We start from the raw sequence: 19,788 nt of genomic DNA on the forward strand, positions 1-19,788 counted from the left end.
GCACAAGCAATGCACTCATGGTAGTAAAATAAATGCGTGTATTTTTTCTCGTTTTAATTTTTTAGAACTGTGGGATTTCCTTCAGTGGTGTTAAGATATTGTGCAGCCTTCCGCTCCTGCGCATGACCTAAGCACTCCTTCGGTGAATGAAACTCGCACCTCGCCAGGCCTGTTGGTGTACAGAAACATGGGTATTTTAAAATATGGGTCCAGATTATTATGGGCAAGTAAAATCTAATTATATTTATTGTGCAACTCACACTGACGTGCCATGCAATGCTAGCCTTGTGGCAGGATCACTTGACATATCATCACGTTTAGCTTTGAGCACCAGAAATCACTTTTCTGTTTTCGTATTGCGAAACGCACGGCACTTAGCGTATGATATACCCCACTTGTGTTTCTGAAGACACTGTTCAATTGGACTTCCGCTATGGAGTATTGGCGGTTTTTCAGAACACTGCCCTGAAGGAAATCTGCACGTGGAGGCGTCTCACATGATGGTGCATTCATGTGTTTGAGATAAAGACTTTCGATCACCATCCCTTTTAGGCCACCGGCCAGTATTCTTGTTAAAGATGATACTTAAACGCAATAAAGTGCGATCAATGCCGAACCTCCATGAGTTAGACTGAGATTTTTAGCGGATAAGCATTAGACGTGTACTATCAGGCAGACTAAGACATTTGCCGCCATGTGCAGCCTAGACAACTCTGAGGATCCGCTCACCGGATTCAAGCTTGGCGCCGTTTGTCTGTCCTATGCGCTGTACGTCAGATGGAGCAACCATACGTTTTATAGCAACAGACGGTGTAAAATCAGAGCAGTTCGCAATATAAACGTTCATAGCAAAAAATACAACAGTTCGTGCTGTTTTATGGCAGATAAGTTCTAGAGGAAAAGCCCAAGCTGATCTTTTTGTTGGAATTGTTTCGCAGGAAGGAACTGCAGAACTTTTAAAGATGCTACTCCAGCCCAGAGCTCTTCGATGATTCCAGCCTTCGCAGCGGCGAAACAATGGCGCGCCATCTGCTCACAGCGGCTCGAACTATTGAAGCGGGATATTTTGAACGGTGCAAACGGACACTCGTTGGCGCGCTCTTTTTCATCCCCCACGATACACACACACGCGCACACACACACACACACACACACACACACACACACACACACACACACACACACACACACACACACACACACACACACACACACACACACACACACACACACACCTTATTAGGGCCTCATGGCCTCTCGTCCTTAATAAAGTGTTCAATTCACTCAGCACTTTATCAGACATTTTTTACTAAAGTAATATAGGCATTTACTATTTTGATGTAGGGAGGAAAAATGAACGAATGGGAGGCAATCGGAATTGAAGACCGGCGACCCAGTATGGGAAGGGAATAAAGGTATGGCCCGTATGGGGTAAAAAAAGAGAGAAAGCCCTTTAATGGTAACTGGCGAGGTCAGGACTACTAGCGTCAGTGCTTGCTACGCCAGATGTGGACGACTACAATGCAGTGAGGTGACTGTGGGAGATTGTGGAGACAACAATGAGACAACAATATAAAAACGACACGGAATAAAATGCAAAAGAAGACTGAAAAGAAAAATTTACATAAAAACGAGGAGAAAATGGGACCTAGGAAGCACAGAACGGCAAACGAACAAAAGGAGAAAAAAATGTACCATGCGACAGGAACCGTGCAGATTAGAAACGCTCACAGTTAAAAAATTACAACTTAGTTTTTTCTGGTCCAGAGTCCTGCAAAAAACGCAGAAGTATTTTAGTTCCCAAAGATGAACAATCATTGGTGGCCCAGGGTCCCAGAGAGTGACCCAACTAAAGCCTTGCTTCAATTCGTACACGACATAGGCAGCTAGCGGCTGTTGCTCGTGCAGCGACAATTCGCGGAAACATGCACAAGGACTCTGTAGTCTCACACAAAGCGCACGTGGAGCACAGGGGTGAATCCCCCCACCGCATTTTGAACTTGATGCTTCGGTGTAAGCCACCTTGAGGCGGAGATGATGCAGCACTACTTGAGGCCTTTAGTTTAGGCCGCGTGGAAAACGCAATTTACAGAGAGGGTTAATGGCATGCGGAGGGTGGCATCTGCCGCGGGGGGTCCTGCCACTTCAACATTTGTTCAGTCCATCCAGGACGAGAGGTAAGGGCACAACTTCTCTGTAGAGAAAAAGGAAGCTGGGTCGTGTTGCGTACAGAGTAACCGGTGCTGGCAGCTGCAACCGACGTAATATTGGGTTCTATTCCTGAGTGACCAGGCAGCCATTGAAGAACGATGTGATGGCCAGCGCACTGCCACTGTGTGGATTTCGTTAATTTTCCAGGCAAGCTGTGTGCGGTGAAGGAAAAAAAAGAAATAAATACTTTTAGAAACAGCGTTAGAGTTCAAAGAGACGAAGAGTTCAAAGAGTTCAAAGAGAAGCGACATCTGGAAGTACTAAAGATATAAGTGTCATGTCCTTAATGTAGCGTAACAGAATCCAGTAGATAATTTTTTGTGCGGAAGTTTGCTATTCATCATAACAGAAACTATATATACATATACACTCCAGATTCCAAGAAAAACCGCACAAGTGGACCGCGATGTGGAGCCTGTGTCCACGGGGCGAAGCCTGGTGGACGGCCGGGTGCGGGTCGCAGGAGGCGAGGTGCACTAAGCACATACATAGTATTCGCAAGGCAGGGCACCTCCACACCAAGTGCTATGATGTAGCGTGCTCAGCAGGAGCGAGGCAGAAGGGGCGCGTTGACTCACATGGGGCATGGTACTGAGGTGGCCAAGTTCTCATAACAGCCTGCAGGAGGACCACTTCCAGTCGATGTCGTCGGAGCACGACTTCATCCAAACGGGACAGCCTGCGAGTGAAATCCGTACCAAGCACCCGCCGCGGTGGCTCAGTGGCTAAGGCGTTGCGCTGCTGAGCACGAGGTCGCGGGTTCGATTCCCGGCCGCGCCGCTTTTCTGATGGAGGCGAAAAGCAAAAACGCCCGTGTGTACGAGATTTCGGCGCACGTTAAAGATCCCCAGGTGGTCAAAATGAATCCGGAGCCCTCCACTACGGCGCGCCTCATCGCCTGCGTTGCGTTGGCGCGTTAAACCCTACAATCAATGAATCAAATCCGTACCAAGCAAAATAATGAGTGCTAGTGCTGTTCACTGGAGGCGTTCTTATCCACTGCCGAGGCGAATAGACGGTGAGGAAGGTGCCAGAGCAGCGGGATATTGCATGCACAGGGTGGGTACCAGCATGTGCCGCCTGCATTCCAGGGTGGCTGCTGCGTTGACGCCATGAAACGGGAACAAGGCAGGGGTAAGGGTTCACTATGTCCTGAATTTCCAGCACCAGTTCGTTATACGTAAAAAAAGATAATAGGTAGTCTTTAATGTCGGTTGCCCCTTATACAACTCTGTAAAGACCACTTGTGTGAGCATCGGTGACAATGTTTCATGGTAAGGACCACGCCACCCTGACCGGTCGTAGGCGGTCAATTTCATTTTCGGGAGCGGTACAGAGTTCCTCAATATACGCCAGTTGCGAAACTTCGCTTTAGCATCCGGAACGCCCCCCCCCCCCCCCCCGGCGGGAAGTTGTACTGGCCCGGCACCTAGGGAACAAACACTGGTCTATGGTAAACAAATACTTAATGACGCAAGTTAATAAAATAAAGCTGACATTTCAATTATAAAACAAATTAGATAAAGTTTGCATATGTTTCCAATGTTTTTTTTTCTTTTATGACTTACGACAGCAGCCGCGAGCACTTCAGTGCTACTTCAACTTTCTGCCGACAGACCGGCTGGTAATCCTGCCCCGTTCCTGCCCCTCTTTGCCCCAGCAGAGGGGGCCTCCGCGGTCCGGCTTTTGCTACATGGGGCCTACGTGGAGTTTTGCAACTGGTGAATATCGAATAATTCTGCACTCGGGTAATAGATGTTGCCTGCTAAATAAGAAGGCTTTACTTGATACATGAAAATGGTTAGGAAGGGTGTCGGATTAGAGAGTATGGGAGGAACAGTACAATGGGGTTGGGTCTTTCACGTGTGTATGTAGAGTTGGCGTACACTTTACTAGCGAAGACGCCCCACCCCTTCTTTGGGAAAAATTTTGGATTCTCTAGCGAGACTTTGTCGACTAAGTTTCTTGAATTGGAGATATTATAATTGCCATGATGAGAATGGTTGGTCAGGTGCAAGCCCCGAGCCAGCGCATGGGGGAGAAAGTATACGACCACGGGACGAAGAAAGAAACAGCAGCACCCTTTTAATGATAAATATTTTGTTACCTGTGTTGCAGTGTCATCACATATATTTAGCAATCGCGAACTCCCCGCCCCGTAACATAGCGGGGAAGTCTCGTGAGCCACCACTGCGGAGAGCCTCTTCTTTATAACGCTCCAAGAAAGGCCTCTGTCGAAGCTGTCGTCAGCACTGAGGAACCTGGACTCTCTGCGACCATTTTCTGAGGAGAAGATTCTGTGCCACTGGCCCTCTCTGTCATCTGTTCAGAAGGCGACTAAGGAACTTTTACGCTTTCTACGGGCGACTAACTTAAACACCAGACTATAGACCGAGCGCCTCCAGTGTCAATCAGTGTCAGTTCTTGAGCGCTGGGCATACGTGTCTATTCCAACCTTTCGTCATTTTTTTCTTTTCTCTTTTTTGCCTATTTTCCCTTTCCCACGTGCAGGATAGCAACCTAGGCTCAGGTTAACTTTCCTGCCTCCCTTCTACAACCTTCCTTCCTTCCTCGTAAGCCACCCATGGCTCTCGCGCCGCGGATCCGCCATCAAAATGGGCCATGCATTCGTGAGCTGTTAATAGCATATGATCAAACTTTCAATTTTTCATATTTACAGTTAAGGAGTAAAGACATAAAGCAATTTCTTTTCGAGGGGAATGGCGGGTGACAGCAGTATAACCTATAAATGCCAAATGTTGCACTGGCCCAGTACTGTGGGGAGCAGTAACACGTGACAAGATCGGGCTGCCATTGGCGACCATCGTCGCTCAAAGACTGTGACGAAGGGCAGTGGTGACAACCCGGTATTTTAGCTGACGCCCGTAGTACTGGGTCAGTGCCTTTTATGATGTTAATATCGAGTGCGCTCCTTTCCACTTGCGTCGCATCACTGCATGCGGTAACCTTTGAAATCTTGACTTTGTTGTTTGTCTATGTTTCCATCTTACCATTTGGAACATTGGAGGGCGGACGCGTTTACGGCTAACCGCGCTAACAAAACGAACTAGGATGCTTGTACAAAAACGTAAACGGGAGCCGCAACACAAAACTGTACCGTGAAAATGCATGGCAGAAAATTTGCTAAATGCACTTATCGAATGTTTTACAAAATCCAACTAACATGTAACCAGTGCTACATTGTACAGACAGGACGTTTTAGTAAAGGGACACTGAGGTGAGAAACAAGTTTACGCCTATCGGGAGAAAACAGTGCCGCTAATGTAAACATACGACTCACGGGCGCAACAGGTGCTTATTAACGCAAAAATTGCCAAAAGCGTCAAAACAAGTATCGCGCCCTGCACTCATTATGTGAGACGCCACGAATCTTGAATGCGGAACCGCAGGATTGGTGTAGCTTGTCTAAACGTTTTCCTGAAACAAACAAAGGCTGCGTTTCAGAAGGTTTGTTTGTTTAGTTTCAACTGGCTCCTCCAGAAAACCGCTTAGGCAAGGTGCACCGATCCTGATTCAACGTTTAAGAATTGCAACGTCACAAATCTTGGGGCGGAAATATGAATGCAGGGGGCGATACCTGTTTTGACGCTTTTGGCATTTCCTGCGCTAATAAGCAACTACCATTGCAATGGGCGGTGTATTTGCATTGACGGCCCTGTTTTCAACCAACGGACACTTTAGTGTCTTTGCAACGACCGTTTGCGAGGACACGCCAACTTGCAAAGAGTGCAGCCATCTCCCTTCGCATTGTCATAGGCGGTGCTGCCCTCTTTCGTTCGAGCAATGCCATATGTTTGGTTACTACCGAAAGCAAAGAGACGTGACATCCACGAAATGTTTTCTGTTCCAGAGGGCGCAGTGATTGTGTTGATGTTCCTAGTACTTCACTTCAACGTGAAGAGATCACGTGTCTTCGCAATTAACAGGGGTCGGTTCGAATTCCTCATGCTGTGCTCAAGAAATTAAGTCTGTATTATAAGGTTATTCCATCCAGGTTGCGAAAAGCTGGTGCCTGAACCCATAAATATTAGGTTTCTAGTTAGCGCAAGTGTTCAAATCGTCCCAGTGTTCCCTCAGACCTTCTGACGCACTGTTGTTTCCATTTCAAAGCTGTTTCCGTGTGGGATTAGTGAGCGCACGTATGTTCGGGCGGCTGGTGCACAAGTGAGTGACGTAAAAATCAGCAGTATACTTTTTATTGTCCTGGCTGGTTCAAAGCGTGAGTAAGGCGTATTTATTGTGTTTTTGTGTGACGCCAGCATTTCGTCATTGTTCACGTTTTCTAAAACAGTGAAGTCAGCATTCAGCTTCAGATACAGAAGTACAAGCAATCATAACGGGTCTCCATTCCGTATCCGCCGCAGCCCTGCAGTTCAGTAGGTAGCAAACGCTACCGTTTGCCAGCCGGACAGTATACGACTTGGTACACTGTCATATGAGAAATTCGTAGTTCGGGAAGGGGGAGAACAAACAGGTCCTTTTAAGTGCAGAGCGCTCTATGGGCTCGCCTTGTCGTCGCAGCTCACTCGCTGGACCCAAGTAGAGCCACACGGGGTTCCGTCGTAACGGCTGTCGTAGCGGCGTAACCCAGAGGCTTTGAAAATAAGCGTTGGAAACCCGTGAACCGCGGCCGCCGCTTGTCATACATCTCCCCGTTGCTTAGCGCAAAGAAAATTGTAGGTACATTTGAGGTGAAATATACGTTATTAACCGGCAGCGCCTGCGTTCATTTAGTTAGGAACGCTTGTTGGGTTGTTTTTTACGACAGTAAGCGAAAAAAAGTCTGAAGAAATTCGGGGCAATATCTACTAATGCGTAGCATTCTTATGCCGCTTGTCATGAGTGTAAGTTTCTTCCCGCCAAATGTTTGGGTTTTTCTGAATCCTGACCGACCAATTATTTCCAGTTACGCTGTTATAACAATCACAGTTGAAATTTTAGCGAAATCTTTATTATTGTGGAAATGCCATGTGTTATCTTTTTGCCACTTTCCGGAATTTTTTAATATTTTTATTACTTTTCAGTTTTTCTAAATTTAGTTCGACCAATTACATCCGTTTACGCTATTATAACGATTACAGGTGGAACTTTCGCGAAATCTCCATTATTGTGGAGATGCCATGCGGAATACGCAGTGACATTTTCCGTAATTTCTAAATATTTTTTTCTTATTTTTATTTTTTCAAAACTTCGTCCGACCAATTATCTCCATTTACGTTATGGCAACTATTACATTTGGAACTTTCGGGAAATGTGCATTATTGTGGAAATGCAGGGGGTTACACGGCGCGTCATTTTCTGTAAATATTTTATATTTTTCTTGTTTTTAAAGTTTTTCGAAATTTTGCTCGACCAATCATCTTCATTTACGCTACTATAACGATTATAGGCAGAACTTTCGTGACATCAGTATTATAGCGGAAACACGGCTCGATACGTTCTGACATTTTCCGTAATTTTTTATTATTTTTCCTATTTTTTAGTTTTTCCAAATCTCGTCGTACCAATTATCTCACCTTACGTTATTACAACGATTACATTTCGAACTTTCAGGAAATCTGCATTATTGTCGAAATGCCGGCTGTTACACGGTTCGCCATTTTCCGTCATTATTTTTGAATTTTTCTTTCTTTTTTAGTTTTTCAAAATTTCGTTCAACCATTCAGTATCTCCGTTTACACTATTATTACAATTTCAGGTACAAGTTTCGCGAAATTTGCACTATTATTGAAATGACATGCGTTACACGTTTGTCATTTTACGTAATTTTATATTTTTCTTATTTTATAGTTTTTTAAAATTTCGTCCAAGCAATTATGTACATTTACGTTATTGCAACGATTACATTTAGAACTTTCGCGAAATCAGCAATATTGTGAAAAGGCACGGCGTTACACGGTTCGCCATTTTCAGTAATTTTTTTTTATATTTTGCCTATTTTTTAGTTTTTCAATATTTTGTGCGACCAGTTACCTTCATTTACGCCATTATAGTGATTGCAGGTGCAACTTCCGCGAAATATGTATTTTTGTAGAAATGCAGGGCGTTACACGGTCCTGGCTGTAGGGGTACTCGGCAAAGAACGCTACGCATTAAAATACGCGCCAATCCACCCTGCGAAGGTGGTTGGAATGTGAAGCTGTGAACAACACCCCCAATGATTGCCCAGGCGATGTCTCTTGAATTCACACAGGTGGCTTTACAAAGAGCGAAATCAGAGACAAGTGAAATGAAACACAACCTTCATCACTTCAAAGGAATATCCTTTGCTAAGGTTAAATCAATGCATAATACATGGACGGTAGCTGGTTGAATTGTGTTGGTAAAGGACACAAGTTGAAACTTCTTTTATAAAATTATTGGAAGCTCAAACCAGGTGTTAAACGATCTCACTTCTCCGTCTCTGCCATCACCGACGGAAGCGACGAGAACGGCGGCAGAGACGGAGGAGAAGTGTGATGCCATGCCATGCTGTAAGCTTGCTTTAATTTTTACTAACTCCAGCGCATGCTCAGGGCGCGCACACGGCGGCTACACGTGTCGTGGGCGGAACGCACAGTGGCGCGAAAGGTCATGTGCCGCTATCACGTGACGTTCAGCGAGAGCGCAGGAGGTAAACCCGCAGAGGTGCAGGGTGAGTGCACCGCCTGTCTCCCCCGTCTCCGCGTAGGTTCATAGCTCAATCAGTAAGACAACAGGCTCTCACTCTGTTTCCCCATTTGTTCAAGCCTCGAATTCTGATGGTGCCAGTGGCTTCCTTTATTTGTTCGCGGGAGTTTTCTGTTGACACCAGCGGTCGTGACGGAACCCTTGGGGGTAGAGGTAAAAAGCTTCGCTTTAAATACGCGAAGAAAGCATGTCAGGGAGGAGAATGAGAGGATTCAATCGCACCACTGGACACAACATTTCGGCTAACAGGAAGGAGGTGAGCCGCTGTAGGCGATTCGTCGTGAGAGAGAGAGAGAAATGACCTTTATTGCGTTGTCCGGCGGGGGGTGCGGGTCAGGCCACGCAGGACTTCGCCGTCACCCCTGTCTATCAACCTATTCTAGGTATCGGGCTGACCTCGAAGCAATGGGCCTGGCCTGCGGCTCGGGCTACTAGGGGTGTCCCCGCCTGGTCATACAATGAGCACACTACCTTCCACGCAGCACTTGTTCTTCGAATTTCGTCGGTTCGGTGTTTACGGCATTGGACTCTACACCATCTACATAACAGTAGCTGTGAAAAGTGGTCGCCTAGGCAATATGGCACGGAAAAGCAGCGGCAGCGGTGGAATAGAGCAGAGAGAGACAACCCGGAATATCAGCTCGGCGATCGAATACTAATGGCTTCGCACTAACTGCATCATAACGAGTGCTTAGGTGTCCTAGAATTTTTTCCACTGACGAGAAAGATTATGTATTCGTTTTTTTTAAAACACCGTGAATCCGACTGGTACTTATTGCTAAGCAGCGCAGTCCCTAGAACCCCTCAACCACCTCTGTGGGTATAACGAATGAAAAAATTCCAATGTAATCCCTGCAAACACCATGTAGGGATTACCGAAATCCCAGGCACACAAAGCATGCGCAGCGCATTTGTCTTTCCATACGTTAGAATTTAAAATATGGTTTCGTAAACTAGTTGCTCGCTACTCGTAAGTAGTAGCGGTAGGGGAAAAGCGTGTTTACACACAGTGCGAAAAGCAAGAAAAAAAAAACGAAAGGAATTACTCAAATAGTTGACCGTTGTCTACTGCCGAAATTGCTCATTTCATTGGTTTGCAATAATTGCCACTGAGCCGTCCTTGATTTTCCCGCAGCAAGAGTTGTTTGCAGCCCTCATCCGTTGGGGTCTGTCAGAAGCGCTCTGCAACTTACCTGAACTAGTGCATAACGGTGAAGTGGTGCTTCATTACCTCAGAGTGCACTGTGCTCTCTCTTCCAGAATCTCAGGATCCCTTGAAAAGCCCTTAATCAAGATCAAAATACCACGTTGCTCCATAGCTGCCCGAAGCCTGCTGGCTCCCAACGCGGTACTTTTGGCGCCGTTATTCATGTAGTCCTCGAGCCCGCCTCAGTTGATCGGACAAGCAGGAATAATGCACTCTGAGGCGGCGAAGCTTTGCGGTAGCACGCTACTTGTTGTTCTGCCAATTGTTACCACAGTTAACTGATAACTGTTGAATGATATTTTTTTTCACGTAGAACGCTTTGCTACATTATATGTAGAAAGGGTTTACCAGGTTATTCGTCAGACTTCTTTGGAAATATCCACGACTGCGTGGTAGGGTCTAAAAGGAGCCCAAGATAACTATTGGGAGTTGTGGTGTACGAACTTTCCGACAAAGCCCTTTTAGGTGATACATTTGTCACTCCCTTCCGCTCCTCCTGCTTCGATACCCCTGGTGATTGAAATTTGCAGCCCCACTGCATACATTGTAACCTGTGCAGCATGACACGTATTCTACTCCTAAGCCCGCTGCTCCCTTAACGCGGTTTTTAGTTAGTGTGTTGCTGTTCGCGTCGCTGTTGTAGATATTTGTTCCCGCGGTGAGAACAAGAACTAGTGTCTTCACCGCACTGGCTAGCTCACAGCTTACGTAACACGTGTTATTTATTGGTTTTTATGCAAGGCCGTCTTGTCCCAATTTCACTTCTTCTGACATAGTCATCCCAGCGTTCAGCTGTCGATACACCATCTCCAACACTCACTAAGGCTGGCCGTTCCATATCCGGCGCAACCCTTTATATGAGCCCTGTAGCAAGTGCTGTGGTTACCCAAAAACCAGACAGTACGGGTTTTCGTGTCGTCATCCGGGCATGACTCCTTTGGAGGCTCACAGCTTGGCCCTGCGGAATGTTGGCTTCCTAGTGCAAGGCCTGAAAATAGAAAAAGATGCGTGAGCCTAAAACAGAATATAGTACGCAGGCTATTTCCCACATAGTAGGGTACTCAAGTTATTCAAGGTACTCAATAGGGCACTCAAGTTGCGACTAAAGTTATGTTCAAATACCACTAGGCATTGTGTCATCATAGGTTTCCACTATTGGGCTCTGGTTCCAGAGTTCTTAAACTTTTCTGGCAGTGCCGAGACGTGAGTGATAAAATGCCTTGGGATGATTCGTAGGTAGCTTCCGCAAGTATCTTCCCTGTGCAACCGAGAATGAAAAGTGGAAAAGTTCCAGCTCCCGTTGCAGCCTTTCGACCGCAAAAGTGCACTAGATTTTTACTTAAGATAAGAATGGGGGAAGTGCATTGGGCAGACATTCTCAGATAATGAATGGTAGCCTACCATCGTCACTGAAGAATAAAGTGTATAAAAGCTGCATTTCACCGGTACTTACTTACGGGGCAGAAACGTGGAGGCCCACTAATAGGGTTCCACTTAAATTAAGGACGACTCAGAGAGAAATTGAACGGAAGATAATAGGTGTAACCTTAAGGGACAAGAAGAGAGCGGAGTGGGTCAGGGAACGAATGCGGGTTAAGGACATACTAGTAGAAATTAAGAAGAAGAAATGGGCGTAAGCAGGGCCTCTAGTGCGAGGACGAGATAACCGCTGGTCATTACGGGTAACAGAATGGATACCTAGAAAAGGCAAGCCTGGTAGGGGGCGGCAGAAGGTTAGGTGGGTAGATGAGATCAAGAAGTTTGCGGGGATAAATTGGTCGCAGTTAGCACAAGACCGGAATGATTGGAGATCTTTGGGAGAGGCCTTTGCGCTGCAAAGGGCGTTGACAGGTTTATGATGATGATTTTGTCATGTGCAATAACAAAATTCGGTGCATTGAAACCCAACATCGTCTTGCAACAGCTCACCTACCGTCAAAACGTTGGATTGAATAACTTAGAATAATTGTTGGCTTTTGAACATATTTTTGGACAGTGCGTTTTCATTGTCATCTGTTTGAAAAAAAGCTGCTATACAACTGCAGCTCATCTACTGTGTAATTTTAGCACAACGTTTCTTCCCCTAAATATCCATCGCCCTGCCCTGCCTTCCTTTCACTCTAAGCGAAAACGAAACCTTACATGCCAACCGAGCTAGCCTCTGCAAATGCAGAACCAGGGGCTCCGGAAGAGGGCATGGGAGTCGGGGTGTGAGAGGCAGGGGTGGGGGGGTAGGTGTAGTGGTGGGATCGAGCTTCTCTGCTGACAAAAAAGGGCTAAGCTTCTCTCGTCTCGGCAGAATTCAATAAACCATGGCGCTAAACAAAAAAAAATCGCTTGTGTTCCAAAGCGCGGGGCTCATTACCACTGAGTCATTTTGTCCAAAGGTGCGACCCCGTCTGCCAAAGCTAATCATCACCAAATTACAAATATGCCTTGTTTCTTTCCCTAGTGTAATTTGTCACAGATACGTCTCTGCCCCTGGAATTTCGCTATTCCTCTGAGGAGAAGTAAAAAATGTCCTTGCCTTAATTTTATTTGTGATGTCCATTGTACCATGAGTAAAGGGGAACTGCTATTCCGGTTGGAGGGCCCTACAAGGGGTACGATTGCTCTTCCACAACCAAAAAATGAAAGCAAAGATCATCAATTGCAAAACGTTCGAGGATAGAGAGCGGTACAGAAAGATTCCAAAGTGGGACGCTGCCGAGGGGATCTCCACATTTGTCACTCTAAGCAGGTGCCGAAACAAATACCTTAATTAAACTATTTTGTCGGATATTTGAAGCGGGTAAAAAAGCTGTTGCTTAACATGAATGAGTTTGAACGAAGATTCAGTTTGAAAAGCCATGGTCTACTTCTCTAAAAATCTATCCATTTCAGGCACCAAAAAACGGGCTCTGGTTTCTACAACAAAGTTATATTCACCATAATCATCACAATCATTAATCGACCAGATTTAGGGGAAATCCCCAAGGTGGAGTAAGTTTCTGTAAAGGAAAGTTTGACATCCACCTAACTGCAGCCATACGGCTACATCACAATCATGATCATGATCATCACCGATTGTCTTGTGCCCCCAACCTTCAAAACACTCACGAAGCCTCTGTGGGTAACATTTCTCCGCAACTAATTTGAGCTAAGCATCTACTCATTGTTGCGCTCACTTCACATGCACTGCTTCCCAGGCAGGAAAGCCGATTGGGCCCCCGGTTGGAACAGATTCTCTCAGAACCTGGCCGCACTTAGGCGCAAATCGCCGTAAGACATTCACGCACCACGAAAGTTACTTTATTTGTAGCAGCCGTTATTAATGTTCACTGTAAATGCGAGCTCTGGCTGAAAACAATCCCTTACCACTAAAGTGAGCCAGTAGGGCAGGAGAAATCTTTTTATGTTAGTTCTACACACACCTCACATCCGCCAGAAAGAAGTACAAAGGCAGGTTTAAGTTTAATGCATGTTTAATGCTTATTGTTTCATGCGGACATATATATGTAGAAAAAAACTGATTTCAGAATTTTTTTATATAGCGTTTTGTAGCTACGTTAGGATGCGATGGGGTACTAGACAACTTCGATGTGTGGTCTACCACTCAACTTCCCATATTATTTTTAATTGCCATGTCTATATCCTAAGGAACAATTCATGCTGTGTTTTCATTCTATAGCCCCTACAACATGTCTTCAGAGCTCAGAGAAGCTCCAGCGATTGCATTGGGCAGCTCTATCGACTAGCCGGAACTCTCCCGGGGTAACACCTACTACAACGCTTCCAACGCAACGATGCTATCATGACACCTTCCAAGTCCCCTGTCCCGCTGGAAACTAACACCAACATAAAAATCCTCCCCTCCCCCGAAGCGTGCAGCCTCATGCAGAGAGGGTGACCCGATCAGAGTGCCAAAGTGGTAGCAGAAATATTTTTTTACGGCCAGACACAGTGTATGCCGATGCAGCTGATTACCGACACCACAATACACTTGCGCTAGCAGTAACCAGTGAGCTAAACAATCCTCTACTCACTTCTCTCACGTTCCACACAGTATAACCGGACACGGCGGAAGAACCGGGAGTCGCAATAGCCCTCTCAAATCGGTTACCACCATCAATTATATTATCGGATTCAAAAAAGGCCATTCTAAATAGCGATGCGGGTACCACATCACACCTGCTGTTCCAGAAAGTTCTCTACTGAGCTAACTCACACTAGGTTTGGGGGCAATGACTCGGCACGTACTACAGCCTGAGCATGTGCCCCCAGCCGTGCCCCAGAAAGCCATATCAACCCGAATTAGCCTATTGAAATTCAACGAAACTACTACGCATTATCGTTTCTCATGCCTCAAGTGCTCCCTGGCCCACCCCTCACCGACTCACATGGAATATCGACCGTGCAGGCTCACACAAACGAAATTCCCTTCCAATAGGCCTCTCCTCACCCTCTTCTTCTTGTTCCTGTTCTCAACTTCCCGATACCCTATTTTACGTCGTACCCTATTGACACCCGTGCGACACGGGAAACCAGCGGGTGGGTCAGGGGTGGATCACCACAAGGTAAAAGCAGTTAACGTTTAATTGCTAGTGAGACAGTCACTTACTAACAGCACCAGTAACTGTGTTTTCCGTTTCAGGTAACAGACAGACAGACAGACAGACAGACAGACAGACAGACAGACAGACAGACAGACAGACAGACAGACAGACACAGACTGATTTTTGTGCTTACGTACACATTCCAAAAAGGACAAGTTTAAAAATGAGAGAGACAGAGAATCGTCGTGACCGGCTTTTGAACGTTATCTCCATGTGCTGCTGGGAACGTATATACGGGTTATTGGTAGTGGCATCGTTTGTTTTTATAGTGTTTTGAAAATAGCTTTATAGGCTCTCAGAGTAACCCGAAACTAAGACGATAAACGTTCCTACAGCCCCTTAATTCTGCCTACGTGTTTTGAGGACGAAAACCATGCGATACGTCCTACCAACTTCTTTTCTGAAACCTCACATTTGCATCTCTTTCTTCGCCTTTATTTCCTCGTCTTACAGCACGAATTACGCCATAAAGCATATTGCCACACCCCACAGCTTCCATAAAATCCGGGTTCTGTGCGGCTGATGTGCACCTGTTCTGCTCACATGCCATCACGTTGAGGTATCAGGGAGCTCGCATTATTCTACAACTTTTGTGTTTGGAAGTCCTAGTTGTGGGTAATTTTGTGGAGCGGGCACATTGCCCCTCGAAGATCCCGATTTCTGGCTGATAATTGTAGTGCTTGTGTGCTTCGAAGGAAAGAACCTGGCTGATAACTCCAGTGCTTGTATGCTTTGAAGGAAAGAACAAAAACAACAACGGCAACTTTTGAGCTCCGCCGGCAACGTGCAGAGATAACACAGTGAGGAAAATTTAGAAGAAACGGTCGTGTTTGTGGGGATTCATGCATGAGGTGCATTCTTCTGTCATATTTTTTGGCTTGTTTTTCTGCTGATTATTTCCTTAAGTTATCGCAAAAATCACTCGACATAGATTTAAAATTAATGCTATTTCCGGCACCCCTCTACAGACCTCTTTACGATGGTTTGCCCGGCTATGAAGTCCTTAAAGGGGCCATGCAGAGAAAATGCAAATTTGTTTCAGTCGGAAGATGTGGTGTTTTATAGTGCACGCAGCACTTTTCCAAGAGCAAGTAATGCTATATTCACTGAGAAATTAGTCAATTTCAATTAAAATTTTGATTTCGTGCGAAATCCTGTATTTCGTGACGTCTGCCATAACGTCATATGAACAGGTCCTGAAACGAACTTCAAGTGCCCTGTTCAGCCTGCAGCGGACTGCAGCCCGGCCGGGCTAGGGCGGTGGCGCGCTGAGTTGATACGGCAAAGAATGGTTTGCCGTCAGTCCTCCTAGATGTACGCCACCATACTGCTCCGCACCGCTATTTGTCTTTGCTTTGTTTTGGACTGTATTTGCCCCTGGCTTGTTATTGTTGCGGTAGGTAGTAATCGTTTCCTGAACATGGCGTATGTTCGACACATATGTCGCTTACGCTAATCGTCCACTGTCGTCTAGACAGCCCAAAGCGCCGGACTGCTGCGCAGCTATAACAAGAATTGTACGCGCAGTATCAACAGCCGTACGCACTGGTACTTCTATGTTTACGTGTACTTTCGTAACTTCCATTGTTTCCCCCACCATTCTACTGCTATAAAATGAATATGCATTACACTTAAGCGAAAATAGCTCGTCCTCCAAGTTTATAAGCCGTGCCAAACTTGCGTCTACTTTTTACGTCCTCAGCTAATCGCACGGCTGGGATGATGATGTAATATGTTCTAGTGCGAGAAATGAGCTAGCATGACTACTTTTTTTTTTCTCCTAATAATGTAGCATTTTTGAATGAAGTTTACGTTAAAAGCGGTGTGAGTATGATTCTAATGAGACAGTCTTTGGAATGAACCAAACTTGTGTTTTGTCTCCATGGCACCTTTTAAGCGAGTTTGTAAAATGCCTCTTTCACTACGTACAAAACTCTGTTTCAAGCTACATATAGAAACCTTGCCCCTTAGAACATCGCTGCGCAGCAGGGACATTTTTGTGCCTCCTGTTAACAGTAGATTTTGTGATGCTCAAGAAACAATTGATAATTGTTTCATTCACTGCAAATACGCTATATTGTTGTGGGATGTGCTTCAACGGACACTACAAAAATACACTGAATTAACCCCCCACAGTGTGCAGTAGCTTCTAGCTCCCCGCGATGATGCGCCGTATGACCATTTTTTTCTGATAGACCTACACAGTTTATGGAAAACGCGCATGAATGGACAGAAACGCTGAACCGATGGTATCGTCCAAGTTGTACTTTAGTCAAATGATAATTAAGCTAAAAGGCAGCTGTGAACAAAATGATTTCAGACCTGATTGGTACCCTGTTTTTCACCGGTGTGTATCATTTTCTCCGTACTAGGGGGATTGTTGTCAACGTCTTGTTCGCCGAATTGCGGATTATCCGTTTCATCATGCGTATTACGCGCCAAGATTCGCAAATAGCGCTTGTGTTTCTCTACATGTTTCTCTACATTTGAATGAAATACTGTGGAAAATTTTTTTAAAAAGCAGAGATAGCTAGGGCGTGCGTGTGCTGCTGTGGAGACTCGTGCTCAAATCTCATCGGACCACACGTTTTTTTTTTTATTTCTTTACTCTATAGAGCGGCTGTCATTTATTTGACCCGACGGGCACGGCGGTTTTTCGCAGAAGGGGGGCTGAATGCTCTTTCCTTGAAAGCAAAGAAACAGACACAGTCTGCGTCGACGAGTTAATTAAATGCGCCCAAGAAAAGGTCAGGTTGGAGGAAGGTAATAATTGAGTAGCAATGCTTAATCAGTAGTAGACAGTTCACAGAATTTCTGTAGCTTTTTTACCGAATGCATAAACTAACCCGGAAGCTGCCATACTTGTGTGACAGATACAACCTCTTAATCCATGGAAGAGCATTGTGTTTGCTATGCAGAAACAAAGCATAATACATTGTGCCTGTATACCATGCCCGGCTCCTAAAAAGTCTGTGTATCAAACATGCTGCATTCTAGTTCGCCGTGGTATAAATGTGGTAGCGAAACAATCTGTATCGAAATAACAGTATCACGGTAAAAGCCTCGCGCAACTGCAGCTGCGTCACAAAATAAAGCCATTATAATTGTGTAGAGTCGCTTTGTCTGCATCTCTGCGGGAGGCAAAAAAAGAAACTGCTATAGTTAGTAAGCATGTGAAGTTTTTCGCTACCTAAGAATAGCTTATAATCTGCTGCTATAAATTTTTTGAGCTTACTGGGTAGTTCTTTCGTACAATTAGCATATAGCATAAAATATTGCATTGTAATGCTGTGTCTAGAAGCGTTTCTAGCTCCTGGAAGCAACCCGGCGGGGCCTAATGGGTAGTGACTTCCGAAGAATAACTGCACATACACCATGGAGATTCTAGCGAACATGAATTCCTAACATTATGGGTAGTAACTTCCGAAGACTAATAGCACAAAAACCGTGGAGATTTCAGTCCAGCTGAGTTGCTAAATTAGTATTCAAGATAAACAGTTGCTGTAAACAAAATGCAGCCTTTATTCTTCAGTTTTGTAAGGTGAAAGAAAATAGAATTTATTTATTTATTTATTTATTTATTTATTTATTTATTTATTTATTTATTTATTTATTTATTTATTTATCCATACTGTTAGCCCAGGGGCCGGTACAGGGTGGACGTACAACATTGAACACGGAGGCAGTAACTGCCGCCTCCGACACGAGTGCAACGCAGGATGTGTGCGACACAGTATGCGGTACAGTATGCGGCACAAGTATAGTATTCAGCTGCATTGTGCACAGGTTCAAAATGCAAAGGTACAAAGTGCAAGGGTACACAACAATAAGCAACTCTTACACAAGCGCAATTCAGCCAAACTGGATACGACACATATCTTCCGATGTAAAATATCTGACACATATCAGAATCCGATGTAAAATAATGTATGGATGATAACGCTCACACTGGTCTTTTCTCTGGGAAATTACAGTATGTTCAACATTGCAAAGAAGCGCAATGCCAAAAGAAATCATGCGGGAAAAGCCAACGAAAGAAGTTGTTTCTTACCAACTGCAAGAATGAATGTGGCCACAAAAGCGAATGTTTTCATCGCTTGCTCCTGGGATGTTGTATACCCTCGCAGTCAATAACGCTGATATGATGTCCTTTCTGAATCTAGAGAAAGCAGCACCTATACATCGACGCTCATATAGAGCTTTCTACGTCACCACTGGACAAGTTGAGTTCAGCTTTTAGCGCTCCGCACATGAATTGTGTGTCCTCAGGGATTCCGGGTATTGGCCAATGTTCACGTGTGCAGTCACTTAGCGCCTCGACAGCTTTACCGAGAAAAAGCGTCATTAAAACAGTAAAAATAAGAGCTCAGGAAGAAAACAAATTTTACTGACTAGAGTCAAACATAAAAACAGAGCTTAATGAAAAAAAAAATTCCATCAGTCGCTAAAGTGTTGTGTTGGTCGTCAAGTTTTTGGGTCACGTAAAAGGGTTGGGTCAGCTAAAAATGTCAATGTGCGTAAGCAATGAACTTCACCACAGGCCGCCGGCATTATCATTAAATAGCCCTGCATCTACACTTCGCAATGCTGTCCTGTTAAAATTTCCATTCTCGACTCCCGTGATGGGTTCTATTTAATCATTCTACGTAAATTTAGGCGAAAGAAGTCCACCATATAATTACATTAACTGAGGCTCTACGAGGCACTAGCGTAGGTACGCAGTCACGTATCAGCGCCATTACAGAAACACTAAAGGTCGCATAAGTTGTTTAATTCAGCTACCTGAGCATTTACAGCTATTTCTGCTTCTCTTCAACGACACGTGGTGGCGTGTTTGTTTTAAATGAATACATAAACCTGACCTTTCTCTTTCCTCTTTTCCTCAAATCTTGTCGCAGCCTAAATAGCCCGTAAAGAAGGCCGCTGGCTTTCGTTCATTCGGGGCAAGCGCGACCACGGGTGGCACTGAGAAAGTGTTTCCGTGGCGTCAGCTACGACACTCTCGTATTAATCATCTACATCATGCCGGCTTGCTTTCACTTCTTCTTTGCGTTCGGTTGACGTTTGATGCTTGGTGTTTGATGT

General features: G+C 45.1%; 1 long non-coding RNA gene across 1 annotated transcript; it reads right to left on the reverse strand.

The window, feature by feature from the left end:
* Positions 1–10,812: 10,812 nt before the first annotated feature.
* LOC144180402 (uncharacterized) lies at positions 10,813–18,901 on the reverse strand. Its single transcript, XR_013324402.1, has 2 exons — positions 18,755–18,901; positions 10,813–11,096 (listed from the first exon to the last, which is right to left on the reverse strand). It is a non-coding gene; the product is annotated as an uncharacterized LOC144180402 (long non-coding RNA).
* Between the last annotated feature and the right edge of the window lie 887 nt (positions 18,902–19,788).

Source organism: Haemaphysalis longicornis, unplaced genomic scaffold (genome assembly GCF_048455015.1).
Source record: "Haemaphysalis longicornis isolate Haplotype H1 unplaced genomic scaffold, Haemaphysalis longicornis Haplotype H1 scaffold_4, whole genome shotgun sequence".
NCBI classification, from domain to species: domain Eukaryota; kingdom Metazoa; phylum Arthropoda; class Arachnida; order Ixodida; family Ixodidae; genus Haemaphysalis; species Haemaphysalis longicornis.